The sequence below is a fragment of the Hyaena hyaena genome, unplaced genomic scaffold, assembly GCF_003009895.1.
Source record: "Hyaena hyaena isolate Hyena2069 unplaced genomic scaffold, ASM300989v1 scaffold_56, whole genome shotgun sequence".
NCBI classification, from domain to species: domain Eukaryota; kingdom Metazoa; phylum Chordata; class Mammalia; order Carnivora; family Hyaenidae; genus Hyaena; species Hyaena hyaena.
Window position 1 is genome coordinate 3,301,148 of NW_024080688.1, and position 8,559 is coordinate 3,309,706.

Below are 8,559 nucleotides of genomic sequence, written 5' to 3' on the forward strand. Positions count from 1 at the left end.
GGCCGCCTCGTCCACGCGTTTCCTCCGTAAAGCGGATTCTTTTTTCGCACCGATGAGTTTCTGACACAGCATTTCCTTAGCTTCATTTATTCTCGTAAGATCTTCATGGTTTTTGCCATATTCTCCCTACCAAATGCGCTGTTATTTATTTAATAATTTTCTCGTTTGTTTTGTCTCCATCTTCGGTTACAAAATTCGAAGGGTAGAATAAAGTCATAAGTTCCGTCTCGGGGCGCCTGGGGGGCTCAGTCGGTTAAGCGTCCGACTTCGGCTGAGGTCATGGTCTCACGGTTCGTGGGTTCGAGCCCCGCGTCGGGCTCTCTGCTTCAGATTCTGTGTCTCCCTCTCTCTGCCCCTCCCCCACTCATGCTCACCCTTGCACGCACTCCGTCTCTCTCTAAATAAACAGTAAAATTTTTAAAAATACAGGGGGAGAACCTATTAAATTGTATGTGTAGTGTGATGACCTTTAAGTAAACTATACACATTTATTCCCCCACCCCAACTTTTGAATGTAGTTTTTATTATTACCTTTGTAATGAAAACAACTAAGCCAGTTCCTTTTCCCCCCAGTTTTATTGAGATATAATTGACCCAAGTCAATTCTTTTTAAAAAATCTTTTTTTAAATATTTTTATTTATTTCTAGGAGAGAGAGAGAGACAGCGTGAGCAGGGGAGGGTCAGAGAGAGAGGGAGACACAGACCCTGAAATAGGCTCCGGGCTCTGAGCTGGCATTCAGCACAGAGCCCGACGCGGGGCTCGAACCCACCAACCGCGAGATCATGACCTAAGCGAAAGTCGGACGCTTAACCGACTAAGCCACGAAGGCGCCCCTAAAAAAAATTTTTTAAAGTTTATTTTTAAGTAATCTCTACATCCAACATGGGGCTTGAACTCATGACCCCGAGATCAAGAGTTACATGGTTTTCTGCCGCCCCTGGGTGGCTCAGCTGGCTAGAGGTCCCACTTCAGCTCAGGTCATGACCTCACAGTTTGTGAGTTGGAGCCTCGGGCTCTGTGCTGACAACTCAGAACCTGGGGCCTGCTCTGGATTCTGCGTCTCCCTCTCTCTGCCCCTCCCCTGCTCGCACTCTGCCTGCCTCCCTCTCAAAAGAAATAAACAAAACAAAAACAGTTACGTGGTCTGATCCAACCAAGTGCCCCTGAGGTTAAGTCAAAAAAAAATTTTTTTAGTTGAGTTTTGAGAGCAAGCGCTAGTGGGGAAGGGACAGAGAGAGGCAGGCAGGGGATCCAAAGCAGGCTCTGTGCCGACAGCAGAAAGCCCAACATAAGGGCTTGAACTCATGAGCCATGAGATCATGACCTGAGCTGAAGTCGGAGGCTTAACCTACTGAGCCACCCTGAGGCCCCCAAATCAATTATTAGAAGCCATGGATGCCTGGAGCACTGGAGTGGCTCAGTCAGTTAAGCAACCAGCTCTTGTTTTCAGCTCAGGTCACGACCAAGCTCTCCATCAGGCTGACAGCACCGGGCCTGTTGGGATTCTCCCTCTCCCTCTCTGCCCTTCCCCTGCTCGCAGTCTCTCTCAAAATAAATAAATAAACTTAAAAAAAAACAAACCCCAAAAAACCAAGGATGCCTGGTGATAAAGGAAAAATAACCAGACCTACTATGTGAAGAGCACAAGGTGAAAATACGGGAAATGAGATGTTTATTTCTGGGAGATTAAAACTACAAAGCATAAACACTCATTCTCATTCATTCCACAAATACTGAGGGAATACAATGTGCCAGGTACTGTGCTGAGCCGTTGAGAATATGGCAGAGGAGTCAAGGTCCCTGCCTTCACAGCACTTCAAAGAGGGTTACAGAATAGCCAATCACACAAATAAAAACCAAGTTGAGCTTACAACTAGTGAACAAAGAAGCCACGTGGTGCTCCGGAAGGCTGGAAATCTGGTGATCGAGGAAGATGGTCTGCAATTTTGGGTAAATGTTCACTCACGTGGGATAGGTCCTAAGGGCATAAGTGGCACTGAAATGGCAGGGTTCCGTGCGTTTCTTTTTATTATTTTAAGGTCTGTTTTGAGAGAAAGTGAGAGCACGGGGCGGGGGCAGGGGTGGGGGGTCGGAGAGGGAAAGAATCCCAAGCAGTTGGCACAGAGGCTGATGCAGGGCTCACAACCTGAGCCGAAATCAAGAGTTGGTCACTCAACTGACTGAGTCACCCAGGCACCCCAGGAGGTTTCTTTCTAGTCAAAGGTGAACTTCAAGAACAAAGAAAAAAAATCTATCAAGTGCCAGGCCAGGCACTCAGCATTACACATGCATTAAAGCTATGTCATTCTCAGGGTGCCTGGGTGGCCCAGTCAGTTAAGCGTCAACTTCAGCTCAGGTCATGATCTCAAGGTTCGTGGGTTGAAAGGGTTCAAAGCCCTGCATCAGGCTCTCTGCTGTCAGCACAGAGCCCACTTCGGATCCTCTGTCCCCCTCTCTCTGCCCCTCCCCGCTTGCATGCTCTCACTCTCTCTCTCTCTAAAATAAGCATACATCGAAGTGCCTGGGTGGCTCTGTCAGTTTAGTCTCAGACTTCAGCTCAGGCCATGACCTCGCAGTTTGTGAGTTCAAGTTCTACATCTGGCTCTGTGCTGACAGCTCAGAGCCTGGAGCCTGCTTCAGATTCGGTCTCCCTCTCTCTCTGCCCTTCCTCCACTTGCAGTCTGTGTGTGTCTCTCTCAAAAAATAAATAAAACATTTATATATATATGTATACATATGTATATATATATATATAAGCGCATTTAGAAAAAAAGCTATGTCATTCTCTCCATTTTACAATTAAGAAAACTGAAGCATATATAAGGGTGTGCAGAGGGTGGCCGGAGGAGTGTGCTGGATTAGAGAGGTTCATCATTTCCTGCCTTGTTGAAAATGATGGCATGAGTCCATCTAAGGAGTGAGACGAATCTACAAAAGAACACCGGAACCTCAGTGATTCTGCCGTGCGCTCTCCTTGAAAGCACATTATACAAAGTGTCCTGATGGCTTCCAGACGGAGAGTGAGCAGCAGGGAGCAGACCTCCAGCTCCACTGAACATCATCGTGGAAACATTCGTGGAGGAAAGCCCCAGTGAGGGGCAGGGCTGCCTGTTGAATTACAAAGCTTCCGAGACATGAGAATTTACAGGATTCATGCAAACATACCCTCACTTGTACTTCCAGGTTAGTGAAGTGAAACATACCAGTTTAATATTACAGAAACACCTACATCCGTAAAAGGAGAGCAGCTGTTTAAATAAATGCAAGCCTTAAGATTCTTATTACATCATTGCAAATAATTACAAAGTCTATTTATGAGGAAGGAGAACACGTTTAGGATATACCACGCAAAACTAGAGGCTATATTGTTCTCACGTTACACTTTCCACTATGCAAAAGCAAACACAAAGAGAGGAATAGAAGAAAATACACCCAAATATAACAGGTTATTTCTCTCCCCTTCTATTTTAATGTCTTTTACAAATTTTCCTTTAGGGGGATACATTTTGCCTCGTTTATATTTTGACCAATTAAAAAATACAAAGAAGTACAAATAATAAGGCGAACACTGATAATCTCACCGTATAAATTTAACAGTATGCTGTCATATTTACTTTTTTAACAAAACATACGAGGCTAAAATCTCCTTTAACCTCCACCCTGGTCCCATGTCCCTCCTTCCTCCCCAGGAGCAATAACTACCGCCAATTGTGTATCTCTTCAGGGTATTTACCCCCCTAAATTTATTTTAAGTTTACATATAGAATTCACATCTTGGTGTATAGATCAGAGTTGTGACAGAACAGTCATGTAACCATCACCACGACTAAGATCCAAGATATCTCATGCCCCCCAAAGGATGCTGTGACCCCCCTCCACCTCCAGGCTGAGGCCTTGGCAACCACCCATCTATCTCCAATCCCTAGTGTTGCCTTTTCCACAACGTCATATAATGGAATCATACAGTACGTGGCTTTTTGAGCCTGGCTATTCACTCAGCGTAATCAAGTGGAGATTCATCCATATTGTTGTATCAACAGCTTATTCCTTTTCATTGCCAAATGGTATTCCACCATCCACTCACTAACTGAAGGACATGGGAGTCGTTTCCGCCTTTTAGCAATCATGAACAAAGCTGCTACAAACATTTGCATACAGGTTGTTGTGTGTGCAGGTGTGAACGTAAGTTTTCAATTCTCCTAAGTGAGAATCATCTAGGAATGAAACTGCGGGGTCGCGTGGGAAGTGTGCTTTCCCATAGTGGCTGTATCATTTTGCATTCTCACCAGCAATGGAGGACTGATCCATTTGCTCCACATCCTTGCCTGCATTTAGTAGTATTCGTTGTTTGTTTTATTGAGGTTTTCGCTCTTCTAATAGATTGCATAGTAGGAATTCACTAAGGTTTTAATTTATTATTTCCCAGTGACTGGCAACGTTGACTATCTTTTCATGAGCTTGCTTGCTATCGATTTGTCCCTGAAGTCCTTCAACCATTTATTAGATTCTCTTCTCATTGAATTTTGATAGGTCTTTTATCCAGGCCAATTTTTACTGCTTCTCATATACTTGTGTGTACCTACGATCTATATGCGGTATCATATTACTTTCACAGTGGTAAAAATCAGTAACAAAAACAAAACTAAAACTAAAATAACCAAAAAACAGAACGAAAAACTTGGTTCTGACAAATAAAGCTTTGGCCAGTGATATCTTTCCTATTTAATAAAGTTGATACTGCATTGATCCTTTACGTTCTTTTTTTTTCCTGAGTTTTTAATGAAAATGCCATTTTGGTGTCCTCTGGGCTGTCTGGGAAAATACAGTGAATAATGACTGACTACATTATACTCTGGTAAGAGTAGGATCTATGTGTCTGATTCTCCCCATTTTATCTCCAGTGCCTCGTGCACAGCAGATGTACATACAGTGTATTTGATGCTAATAAACAACTTCTTAGGCAAAATGTATGTCAAAGCCAAACTGAATTACCTATTTATTGGATGAGACATTCTGCTTTAAAAAGAAAAAAAAAGTGTATTAATAAAGTGTTTCCCCTTGTAATGCACTTATTGTCCATGTGTACTTTTCAGGTCACACTGGGATTATCACATTAAAGGAGTTCAAATTTGGGGACAAAATAAATCTTCTCAATTCAAAAATAGGTTATATGAATATATAGAAACTATTTATACTCTTCTTACAGCTTTTCTACAAGCCTGAAGACTGTTTCACACTAAAATCAGTTTTGTTTTTTTTTAAAAACAAGGGACTCAGATTAAGGCACAATAACAACCTCACACTTGGTCATCTCAACAGATCCCAAGGTGCCCAAGGGCCACAGGAAACCTGTCCCAGAGTGTTTCGATGCAAACACTGATGCCAGAGGGTAACACTTGGCTAAATGTCACAGCTGCTTTTCTGCTCGGTCAGGTTGTCCTTGGGACCCAAGGAGAGGCTGACGAAGGACCGGCCCCGCACGGAGAACAGAAAACTGACGCGCGAGTCCTTGAACAGCCCTGCGCTGAGCGGGAGGAAGGAGACCTGGGTTTTAGGTTTGGCCTGGCCGCCAGGTAAGTGGATGGGCACGCCGCACAACCTGTCTGCACTTGTTTATCCGTTTCTAAAATGGCAGGAGTAGACCCAATTGCCACTAAAATCCTTTCTCATCTTCGTTCTGGGAGTTTTATTGCTCGCTAATCCTCATCTTTAGACAACTTAGTTTCAAGGTCAGCTTTTCCTCAGAAAATAAACCCGAGAGCCCTAAATCAACCTGATTTTCTTGTTACATGATCTACTTGACGGCCACGCCTGCCTTCGGCAGGCAGCTGTATTTCTGTACTGATCCTCATGGCGCCAACGGTCCGCAAACTGCCAGGGTTAAGTCCCAACTCACATTTGGAAAGCCAAGAGCCTGGGCAAAGATTTTCAAGCCTGCAACAGTCTGAAACCGAGTGCAGTGGCTGGGAAGGAGCCCAGAGACGAACAACGGGCTTTCTGTCCCACGCGGCAGGGCCTACAGTAACAAACACGTTTTATAAACATGGCTTCAGCTTTGCGGGATAAAGGTGGGAAATTCAAAGGAAATTCAAAGGAAATTAACAGGAGCAACGTAACCGAACTGGGTACATCTCTAATGCCCGAAACGCGAACTGGGTACGTCTCTAATGCCCGAAACGTCAGTTCCCCGTTTCTTCCTGCTTCTGAAATCTAGGTCAGGCTTAGTTTTGCAAGAGATTGAAAACTGCTTTATTATCAAGAGATGTGTAATCCACTTACACCTACTAGCTCACCGGCTCAAACCCCCTGGTTTTTAGTTTTTCAATAAAAATGCAAATGAAACCAAACTGCAGGGCGGAAAATATTTCCAAGCCTAAGAGAATAAAGAGGTTCTCTTGAAGGTTCCTACGGATGGTTGAGAGAAGATGTGTCCTATTTAGCTCGTTTCCCACGCACGTTAGAAAACAGCAAAGTCCTTCAAAACTACCCTTCCTCAGAAATCACGGAGACGCCTTAAGGAAAGGAAGACAGGCACCATGTGAGTAACTTCCCTAAGTCAAGCCTCAGAAGAAAATGAACTCGATCTAACTCTTCATTATGAGGAGGTGACTGAGAAGCACCGGAATTTAGCAAATCTGAGCATATTTAATCCCTCTGAAACTCCAGTCTTCTTACAGCTCCAATCAAAGTAACTACCCTGTCAACCTCTTAGTTTTGCTATAGGCATTAAACGTTAGTGTTTAAAAGACCAGAATGTTTAATAAATGTAGACTAAAATGTAAAGGAGAACTTTACCATCCTCAGTAAGGATGAAATGTTCGTATTTTAGAACTGTTATTGCTTCAGTTGAAGAAGGGACACCCCGGGGACAAGGTAACTGGTTGTTTAACCTAACGATATGGACTACAAGGCCCAGTGAGCAAAGATGCAAATGACAAGAGAGTAAATTCCAGGTTCTGGACTCAGATCTAAGGCCGGTCAGAAGAGGGATGTAGCTGCTGCTTTTGGCTCCACCCAAAGCAGCCAGAAGAAGCACTGGCGTGGATTAAATTCCTTAGGCGAGGCTTCTAGACAAGAACCTTCAGAGAAAAAAGGCAGCGAGGAGCAGAACTACACGACAGACATGAATGCAAACAGTGTTCGCTGGGCACAGCAGGGACAACCTGTGAGGCCTTCTCAACAAAAGGAAAGAGAGAAGCACGGAAGACGAACACGTGTGTGTGATTTGTGCCGAAAGCGTCTTGCGTGAAGACAGCGGGAGGGCACTGGCCTGGGAATGAGAAAACACACTTTAGATCTCACTCTACCACATTCAGAATCAAAGAATGGTTAGAACGGTCTGAGTCCGGCAGGTCTAGGTTCAAATCCCTGTTCCTTCCCTTACTTCGAATGGCTCTGGACAGGTTTTAGCCTGTCTAAACTAGCTCCTCGCCTACCACACGGAGATAAGAATGCCTACTTCTTGGAGTCCGAGGATTAAATGAAATAAAGTACAAGAAGCAACTGGCACGTCTAGCACATATAATACTAAATTACAGACAACATCAGCTGCATACCCTTGAGCAAGCCAGGGCCGCATTCTCTAAAGGGACTGATACCACAGAAAAGCACTCTCACACCTTCAAGTGCCAGGTGTCATGAAGGGGTTCCTACTAGCGGAAGGCTGTGTTCTCGTTTCCCACATCAGACATTACTAGTTGCTTTCCTTACAACCGGCAAGTTGCCATTAGCAATATGGCATTACTTACATTATGTTAATTACATTAAGACACTAACTTTTTTAGAAATGTCTCTGTCGGTTACCATCACTTTTGCCCCATCACTGACTCACCGCCCAGGCCTTGCATATAGCAGGAACTCAGTGAAGGTCTGCCCAACTGACCGCGGAGCACCAGATGACCTACAACTTGAACTTTGGAAGTACTTGTGGACAGGACAGAGCTGAATCACGAACTCAAGTGACTCAAGTGACAGTTAAAAGCCCTCTCTCTACTGATAAGCTCAAGAGTGTTCAAAAACACCACTTACTATAGGAAAGGATGTCAGGTTTGTCTCCATTGAAAAATCCTATTTCTAAACGAAGGTACTACTTAAAATGATCTAAAAGTCTAAGCAGAGATTCTAAAAGATCTGACAGTGCAAAGCAGCTTGGACTCTACAAGTCAATTTAACTGCTATTTACTGACCACTTGCCTTCCGCAAGGCACCTCGCTGGGCAATCTGGGAGAAGGGACTCGTGTATATTATACTAGGTGGATGCTACACCAGGGAACGACTCATAACAACATCAAGTCCAGAGCTGAAGTGTAGCGTCAGCACGGCAAGATGGGATGGGAGGGGTTGAGAAAAGGAAAAGGGCAGTACTAAATGAAAAGTGAAGTCTCGGAGAAATTTCTGGAAGTGGTGTGACGCAAGCTAGCCTTTGAATAGCAAATGCAATTTGAAGAGAGGGAAACGTGTGTGCATGGAGCATGGGGACTTCTACGTGACTAACACAGAGACTTCTACATAAGAAACAAACCTTTGGAAGTAGGGTGGCCCGAGCTCACAGCAAGCT